Source organism: Strongylocentrotus purpuratus, unplaced genomic scaffold, assembly GCF_000002235.5.
Source record: "Strongylocentrotus purpuratus isolate Spur 01 unplaced genomic scaffold, Spur_5.0 spur5_scaffold_17, whole genome shotgun sequence".
Taxonomy (NCBI): domain Eukaryota; kingdom Metazoa; phylum Echinodermata; class Echinoidea; order Camarodonta; family Strongylocentrotidae; genus Strongylocentrotus; species Strongylocentrotus purpuratus.
The window spans coordinates 9,912,975-9,923,512 of NW_022145602.1; positions in this window are offsets into that span (position 1 = coordinate 9,912,975).

The window sequence follows — 10,538 nt, forward strand, 5'->3', positions numbered from 1 at the left end:
GGGAGTATATGAAACAGAGCAATTACTTAACCACATTCTGATTTTGATTAAATTGATGATTTTTTATAGCAGAGAGAAGGGGAAGCCTCCAAATGTAAATGTAGTAAAAGATAAATTTCTCGAAATGGAAAAAAGAGGGAGGAAAAAATTGCAATGGAAAGGGATACTCTTTCAATTCAGTCAAGTCAGTAACTCAGATGTAAACTGAATGATTTCGATAATGTACTGCCTCTCATTGAGATAAAATTTAAAAGTCGTGGGGAAAATGTATAAAAAACAAGGGAGGATCGAATAGGAGGGGGCGGGGAAAAGGTGAAGTATTTCCCTTATGTAGGCTTGGCCGCTTACCCCATATAGGGAATAAAAAGAAAACGTAGTAAAGACAAAGAATTAATGTACATTACTAAGTCGAGGAAGAAGCGTAAACAATTAGTGCTAATAATTGATATGAAACTATAATGCCTATATAAACACTGGAGAAGAGAAAAACCGGGTGAAGATACAGGATCATTATTTGGAAAAACTGATTCATAAGAATAATAATGACGATGAGGGAAATGAGGTTATTGAGGACGACGACGAACATAATCAAAGGGAAGATGAGGATGTCTGAGGAAATAGGATATATAGATAGCCTATTGCTAGTTCCCCCCCCCCCCCCCACTCCGGGTCGGAGGGACCGCATGCGTGTTCCCAAAATGTCCGGTAAAAGGGTACTTTTCACGCACCAAAGTCCGGCTCGTAGTACACAAAAATCCGGCCAGTTTAGACTTTACATACCGGACTTAGGGGTTTTCAAAAGGAGGGAACCTGCATACGCGTACCCTAAATAACACTGAGTGGGGGGGGGGGGGTATTGTATGTTCCCAAAACTCCGACCTTTATTCTCCGCCCCGAGACATAGGGGAATTATAAACCGTAACAGAATTGATGATGAAAATGTCGATGAAAATATCTGATACAGGAATATAACGTAGACCAACATTTTTTCCGGATCAGAAAAAAATCAAAATCAAAATTGAACACTAAATCTCAATGAATAAATATTTTCTGAATCACTCAATGGTTACTTTTCAGTCGCATTTCGGATTAAGGGGCATGTCCCCTCCCCCCCCCCCCCCATCCATGTACTTCCTCATCAATTGTCAAAAAAAAGGCAGAGGATAAGAAACGTAGATAAATTGAGAGAAAGAATTGGATCGCCGAGATGGAAACGGAAAGATCCTCCAAACCCAGCATCAATCATAATTTGTATTTTAATCTTCTTTAATGTCCGGTGTCCCCTCCCCTATTCACTTAAAAAACAATGACCTTTCAACCTGAGCTGATTGGACCCATGCATGTTCAGTGGCGGATCCAGGGGGGGGGGCCGGAGGCCCGGCCCCCCCCCCCCCCCCCTTGCCCCCCTTGAGAAAAAAAAATCATGTAAAATCACGTGATTTTTACCTTTTTGGGGGGTTGGGCCCCCCCTGGCGCTCAAGGGGGGGGGGGGGGTGCAAATTGAAATTTTTTTGAGGATCAAAAAAAAAAAAAAATGTGCTCACTACCCCCCCCCCCCCCCCTGCCGCCCTCTGTAGTTGGGAATATGCACAGTTTATCTTCCTTTTTTTGTTTTTCTTTCTTTCATTTTCGTTATACCTGATTTTTCATTGACTCTATGAGTGCATCGTTTATCAAAAGAACTGAGCAAATGTTGCATTAATATTAAGCTGACTTCTGTCTACACAATTTTTGTTTGATTGTTTGTTTGTAGGGTTTCTATTTATTTCGGGCTTTCTTCTTTCTTAGTGTTTCGTGGACCTTACTAAGTATAAGTAAAGTATGGAATAACAGATACCTAATCTCTGCCATGTCTATCTCATCTTTGAAAGTATGGTGTTTGCAATTTCAGATGGTAAATTAATGTATAAAGTGTTTGTGTGTGTATTGGGTTTTTACAGACGTGTATCAATCAGATATGATTATTTACGTCTGGGGACCGACCTTTAAACGTCACCATCCGAAAGACGTGACTCAGTTTCGAACCTGTGCCCTCGGCTGAATCAGTTTGTTACTTCCACTTTTAGCTGGATTACAGGCGCCAGGCGCGTACACAGGGGGGAGGGGGGTTTGGGGGGGGGGGGGTTAACCCCCCCCCCCCCCTTTGGATTTTTTTTTTTTTTTTTTAATTTTATTTATAAAAAAAATAAATTCCCATGGCTGACCTAAAAAAAGCTGACCTTATTCCCCCCCCCCCCCCCAACGGAGCAAAATGTCAAATTTTCAAATTTCGAGACCAAAAAAAAAAAGGTGTCCTCTTCAGCGGTCGGCTGAGTCGTTGCGATTTTTTGGGGACCAAAAAAAAAAGAAAAGTGTCCTCTTACCCCCCCCCCCCCCCCCCCCCCGCTTATTCAGCGGCTGGCTGAGTCGTTGCGAAATTTTCGGCCCGATTTATAAATGTTAAACCCCCCCCCCCCCCCCCCTTGAAAAAATCCTGCGTCCGCGCCTGACAGGCGCACGCCACAACGCCTAGTTAAAGGCTTTTTGCCTGAAGTATGACATGGATATTGTTTATCATAATTATTCATTATAATCGTTAAGCCATCAACTTATACATGTATGGCCCGACACTTGACACGTTTATCCTAATTATGAACATTTTTCCCCCATGAGTCATTCTAAGTTCAAGAAATCCAACGATGGAGGGGGCATTCTGTTGACCTCGTTTGTTGCGTCAGGTATCTCTGACAAAATATTCGCGCGCGGCGGCATCTCCCATTCATAAATTGGTCTTATTTCGACCGCAGCTATTTTCGCGCGCGTCCAACTGAGTCGACTTTGAGATACAGCGTGTCCAAAAAATTAAACATGTCCAACACCTTTCATGGTTCCTTTTGGGGGAATGTTTTGTTTTAACACTAGAATGAAATAAATCAAATAATGAAAACACTAATTCAGATTTGTTCTCTATTTCTTCATAAATGAGGAGTTGCATCCTACCCTCATTCACTTGTGTAACAGCATGTTATGAACTTTAATAGGCCTACCATTCCTAACTGAAATCTGAACATTATTTAGTTTGGACGACAATGAATTCAACACTCTCCAAACAGCTTAATTCGTATTTTCTGGTATCCGAATAGGCCCTAGAAAAAAGGGGGAAAAATGAAGTAGTGTCATCTCCAATCCAACATACATCACAATGATAACTTCTGTGGGGCAGGGGTGTAGCGATGGGACGGACCGTTTTATACCCATGTGGGCATATCAACATACTGTTCACCGAATCGAAAGAAATGAATTTTAAAAGTTGCATTATCAAACTTATTTTTGACACACCTTGTACAAACGAACTCAGTTTGGCGCCATGCATAATACAATCAAAGGTTCCCAGCTTGTCGTCTGCTAGCTGACGCTCAGGTATTGCGTACCGGTGACCAATTCATCTTCTAATTTCCACCTTCGAATTCTTTCTTCTTTTTAGGCAGTGCGTGGTGTGACATGGAATGTATGTTTAAGCATATCACCCTTGAACAACGTTTAACTTCAACAAGCGCAATAAGGGTCTGTTTCGTGAAGCGTCGATCTTATTCATGACGCGACAAATAAATAAATATACCTTTAAAAAAAAAAAAAAACAGATTTTGTCATTTTTGCTCTGTTGTACCTTAAAAAGTGTAAAACCACTGCCTCAGCCAGCCCCCCCCCCCCCCACACAAAAAAAAAACAATTAAAAAAAAAGATGGCTCTAACGAAACAATGATGCATTTTACAATTCAATCAAATATCAGCCTTTCTGCAGAGGACAACAAATTTGGCTTATTTCACTTTTATTGTTGAACTAAATCCAAAGACTCTTGAATAACTCTAAGGCCTATAATGCCATTGCATGTATCAGAATGTTCTAATCGTGTTTGTGTATAGAGGGCATCTGTCTATACCTCCCTACCTCACGTGGGCTCATATCGATGTTGTATATTATTTTCTTAAAAGGGGAATAGGTCAGGACACGGCTTGGAGAAGATAAAACTCGAAACTCTCATCTACTACTTCCGATCTGTCGTATATTATTAATTCTTCATGTTTATTGACATGCTGATATTCGCATCCCGTCAGGAGCTGCGATACTCTTCCAGGGGCGTGTTTCACAAACACTAAGATCCACTTTAAGTTGGACTTAACTATGACAGGCTGTTCATGCCCTTATGCTCTCACTATTATGATCTTTAGATAATATTTTTTCCTTCAATAAGGAGCTATCAACAAATGTAAATTATGTAGATAATAATGTGACCGCGATTTGTACGTCCCTTGAGAGACCAATGCCAGAAAAAATGGTAAGAGAAAAAAGTGGCATGAACAGTCTGCCATAGTTAAGTCCAACTTAAAGTTAATCTTAGTCTTTGTGAAACACTCCCCAGGGCCGGGGTGTGTGGCAGTTATGTGGGTCCACTTACTTTAGGGGGCACCGTTGTTTTTTGTTTTTTTCGTGGGGACGACATCTATCTGTGTTCATAGATGAAAATAATGCGAAAGAGCAAACGGATCAGAGACGGGTTTACAGGGGCACCACAGCCTCGCGCCCCTCTCCTGTTTTAAGGCCACATATCTATTCTATTAAATTAAATTTTCATTTTATGATCTTTGTCATTTTGATTTAGGGGCGTGCACCACTCCCCCCCCCCCCCACTCCTACCTACGCCACTCTTCATGGCCGACTTCATTTAGAGTTGTTTATTATTAAAGCAAACGATGCCATCTACCTTCTTTTTATAGAGGACATCACTCAGTAGGTTATTAATCCTGCAGCGTTTGCGATGAATTCATAAAATAATAATGATAAAATAAATCAAATGAACCAGAACGATATGGATGACATTACATTTCGATCTCTCTCTCTCTCTCTCTCTCTCTCTCCTCTCTCTCTCTCTCTCTCTCTCTCTTTCTCTCTCCCCCCCCCCCCCCTCTCTCTCTCTCTCTCTCCCTCCCTCTCTCTCTCTATCTCTCTTCTTCTCTCTCTCTCTCTATCTCACCCTCTCTCTCCCTCTCTCTCTCTCTCTTCTTCTTCTCTCTCTCTCTCTCTCTCTCTCTTCCTTTCTTTCTCTCTCTCTCTTCCTTCAATTCTCTATCAGTAGGTCTACTATAGTACTTCAGTATTTCCAGCATGTCCAGGGGCATCGATAAAAAAAAATTGGGGGGAAGGGGCATGACCCTATACCAGGCTTTGAGAAAGGGGGTTATCAATTTTCACATTTCGGACAGGTTATGTGTAATTGGGCGTACCAGTCGTCAGATTTTCAAATTTCACGACAAGAATTGACAATTCAAAATCTCCCTTTCTCTCTCTCTCTCTCTCTCTCTCTCTCTCTCTCTCTCTCTCTTTCTTCCTCTTGCCAGGTAGGACAAACATTATGGCTTGCATTAATACCTAACAACACGTAATGTATGCACTTGAAATACAATTATTCGTAACAGGCGATTGAAATAATTAATTTTGTATCGTGGCATTAAATTTGGTTACGAAAATGGTCTATTATATACTTATTAGCAAGTTGGGATTCGGCAAAACTTATACCACGTCGTTTCATGGATATCTGGGCCGTCTTATAAAGACTTGCGATTGATCTAAATCAATCATAAGTCCTCATATCAATCGCAATTTTGCAGTCTTCTATATCTTATGCACTTATAGTTGCGATTGATCGCAACTGTTTATTAGAAGGAGCCGTACGTGGACTAGAACTTGTGTTGCTTTAAAGGGATCGTTTAACAATGTTAAATCTGAGATACACTGTCCTACATGTTACCATTGTCTGTGATATGGTGTAATATTGAAGCCCTAAAAAAATCGCGCTTCAAAATGATCAAGAAGTGCCTCAAAAAATACAAATCTTTGAGTGACCGGTTTTACCATACTCGTTTTCCCCAATAGACTGTAGTGTTATGAAAACCGTTCGGCGAACGGTTTTCAAAATTTGTAATTCCAATCATTAATATCTTGATAATCAGACAGGCGATCGGCTTGTAAAAGTCATGGAGTTCCTGACTGACCTAAAGGTTTATAATTATCATTGCAGCATGAGCTAAATCAAGGATTATTTCTAAAGGATCTAAGACAAAGTTACCGGATCCCTTTAAAGCAATATGACTTAGTTACACGTGACCTTCCCCGCCCCCCCCCCCCACTCAGAGGTCGAAATGACCGCATGCGTGTTTCCACAATGTCCGGTAAAGGGGTACTTTTCGTGCGACAAAGTCCGGCCCGAGCATTGTAAAAAAAAAGGGGGTGTATTTGATTTTTCACCCGGAGATTTCTTTAAAAAGGGGGTGTTTTTCTTTTTTTCTCTCATCTCTTTGGACTCCTGAGAAATTGTTCCGAATTTAGGGGGGGGGGGGGGTCTCCAAGGCAGGAAAAGCCCGCAAAAAGCCCGCGAAAGGGGGGTTCGGAAATGTTGACAGTCCTCAGATAGGGGGTGCTTTCAAAAAGATGGTACGAGCATCATTATGCGTACCCTAAATAACACTGAGTGGGGGGGGGGGGGGGGGACCTCCTTCCTTGATTAATTTGTAAAGACCATTAATAGATTAACTAAATTAATCGAAAATGATTTGCGATTGATATCAATCGCAACTATGTACATAAGCTAGATAAGAGACTGTAAACTTGCGATTGATATGGATCAATCTCAATCGTTATAACTCTTTATTATAAGACGAGTCCCTGGATCTACTTCGTATAGTGGGTCCATGACTAGACCATGTGATGTTTGATTACATGTGTTTATACACGTGAGACGTGACCTACTTCCCCAAATTTGAAAATACCATGAATTATAGATTAACTCAATTTGAAAAGCACCCTATTGCATGCTTCGTGATGATTACAGTATATAATGGCTATGTAGATGCAATTACGGAAGAGCTTTGGAAATTTTATGCGACGGTTCTGGCAATTTATATGGTTTCTATCACAAAGCTCGGTCACTATTACACAATAATAATAGCGAGGTCGGTGGATACATTTAACCCATAAATCGTACGACTTCACGCCCCATTTTGAGATAATAATAGTTACTTTATAGACATCATGGTGGTGAGTCGAGCGTCCCTGAAAAGTCATGCTAAATAACAGACTCGATTGTGATATTACTATCACTGATTCAATGCAATTACAATAGACCATTCCACGTTAAAGTGCCTTGTGTTACATCATGTGCGTTGCTTATCATTCACGGATGAACAAATCTACAACAAACTTACACAAACTTACAAAAACTATCTCAAAATTACAAACATTGAAACGCATCAAAACATGGGACTGAAGGCTCAAATAATCTGCGTGTTCATCACTAAGATGACGCACATTTCCTTTTCTTCATATTTGTTCTTTTCTTTTGACCTGACAGATGAATTAAGGGTTGGTCTAACATGGGTACTGAATAGTATGTATTTAAAGGTAAACACCAGTTTTGGAAATGCCCCCCTCTCAAAAATGAAATGGAAGCTCTTATTACCAATCATGTAAAATAACATTTTTTGACTAATACGTGATGATACAAATTTTGCCGAGAAACCGCCTACTTATTTATTGATATATTTGTTAACAGGGGCGTACGCAGGGGGGGGGGGGGGGGGGGGGGGGGGGGGGGGGGGGGGGTGAGGGTTCAAATCCCGCCTTTGGTATTTTTATGTGTGTAAACTCCCCCTAAAAAAACCTAAACCCCCCCCCCCCCCTTTGGTTTTTTTTTTTTTTTAATTATTAAAAAAAAAAAAAAAAAAAAAAATTATACCCACGACTAACCTAAAAAAGGTGACCTTACCCCCCCCCCCCAACGATGAAAAATGTCAAATTTTGAAATTTCGAAACTACCTGCTTACCACCCCCCCCCCCCCCCCCCCCCCAAGCAAAGTTACCTAATCCCTTTAAATTCCTTTAAATACATATAGCTAAAGCGTGCAGGAGAATATAAAGACGACACTTCATTGCCGCTATGGCCATTAATTTCTTCCATTATCTGTTACCTATAATCTGTGAGACCAATCGTATTTAGGATTCTCAAGAGATTTGTTGATTTGATAGAGTAACTACTTTTCACAATTCAACAATAGTGTTGAGACTGGCATGAGTGTAAGCCTGGATTGGTACCTGGAGAGAGAGAGGGAGAGAGAGAGAGAGAGAGAGAGAGAGAGAAAGGGAGGGGGTAAGAGAAGGAATAGGTAGAGAGATCGAGATCTATATATTAAACATGTGAAGTAAAGGAGGGTGAAGAAAGGAGCAACATGAAAGTGAAAGAGAGAGAGAGAGAAAGGGGAAGGGGTATATAGGGAGGTGATGAGAAGCACATGGGAGGAAAGGAAAAGAGGAGATGTGGGAAAGAAGAGAGAGAGAGAAGAGAGAGAGAGAGAGAGAGAGAGAGAGAGAGAGAGAGAGAGAGAGAGAGAAAGAGAGAGGGGTGGGGAGAAAGGGAGATTTTGATTTGTCCATTCTTACCACCTGTACCACCCAACGATAATCATTATACATAACCTGTCCGAAAATGTGAAAATTGATAACCCCCTTTCACAAAGCCGGTGGGGTAACCTGCCAGTGTTTGCAGATCTTTGTCATCCCCTTCCCTATTAAATACAAATTTTGTTAGTGAGGCCCCTGGACATGCTGGAAATGTAAAAGTACTATAGTAGACATACTGATAGAGAATGAGAGGGGAACGAGAGAGAGAGAGAGAGAGAGAGAGAGAGAGAGAGAGAGAAGAGAGCGAAAGAGAGAGAGAGAGAGAGAGAGAGAGAGAGAGAGAGAGAGAGAGAGAGAGAGAAAAAAAAATGCACTGGGGAATAGATGATGCCGTCAAACAAAATACACAATAGGTGTCCACCAAAATAAATAACACATTTAGTCTGTGTTGATCCCCTATACTGAATACCTTTCGATAAATAATCAAGCAAAATAACGACACCGCTTTTCTTAATGTACATTCTTTATTTCAAAGCTTACGATAAGCCGACAAAACTATTTAAGGCCTATGAGTGTGAGCCTCTTTCTCATATGCAGGTGTGATCAGTATTAAAATAAAAATGGATTAATTAAAGGGAATTTCATATTGTACGAAACACCTGAAAGTGAAGCCAAGAGATGCACCCAATAGGTCATTTTCGTAATGTAATCAAAAGTTAATCTTTGTTGAGAATTCAAAATTTAGGTTTTCTGCGTACAATACAAAACCCAAATTATATTGTATTGTTTTATCAATATTTGTCTTCAAATATATTTTTTGGTGGGAAATCTTTGCAAAAGACGAGTGTGTCCTAAATAATATCTTCTTTAATAATACTCAGTTTTTATATAGCGCTTATTAGAATCACTAAGCGCTTCCAAAGTTGAAGATCAATACCCCGGCTTTAGCTGTGCTACCATTGCGGCGCTCTAGCATTTCAAGGAATTAATTCCTACCAGGTACTCCATTACATCACCTGGGTTGAGTGTGGCAAATGTAGATCAATGTCTTGCCAAAGGACATTAGTGCCGCGGCGGGTCTCGAACCGCGGACCTTGTGATCGACAGTCCGGCGACTTAACCACTCGACCACGGCACCTCTATTATGATACAATTTAAGTGAAATATTTCCACCGTCATTTTCTGCGAATTTCGGGCTTCCAACACTTTAGAGGGGCTTTAACAGTTTAAGAATGAGATGAGCAGTACGTCCGATTAAATTGAAAGGAAAAAAATCATTGTTAAAAAAGAAGAACAAAATAATATTTAAGTCCCATTAGCCTATATTCTGAATAATAGTTGGATAATCTTAAAGGTAAAGACCAGTATTGGCAACGCCCCAATTTCAAAAAATGAAATGGAAGCTCTCATTACCAATCATGTGAAAGAATATGTTTTGACTAATACATGATGATAAAAAATTTGCCGGGAAACCGCCTACTAATTCATATATTTGGTAAATTTATTTCTCTCATGGTCTGGTGAGAGAGATAGGGTAGTCCCATATACATCTTTCTGTGTATAGTGCTTGTAACTTTACGAAGAATGGGCCAAATTTCTTATCATTTTGATGATTCCAGAACCTTGCAGATGCTAGATGCTAGATGATCAACCTTTTCTGATCGATTCCACAACGTTTCCTTCACAATGCAATCGCATGACCATTACTGGTCTTTACCTTTAACGTCCTAACACTATGGACCATTTAACCCATTTAATGTCCCTTCGTGGTTTAATTCCTTTACAATCGTTCATATTAACTGGATTATGAGGGATTATCTTTACGGTTTGAAGGTCGAATGAACAGCAAGTTCTTTAAATGGTAACATCTTTATAATAGCTCTGCTGACACCCGAATTTAGTCATTTTCTGCATCATTGGTTGAAGAAAGAAAAAAAAAAGACACAATAACGGCAATTCCTGCGTCTAGAAGCGTCGCTGCATCTCCTAGAGTTTTAGAAATAATATGTTTGAGGGGGCAAAGTTACGGCAATAAATACGTTGCGGTTCCTAAATACATATTCAATTCAATTCAATAAACATTTATTTCCTTCACAACAAAAAAATA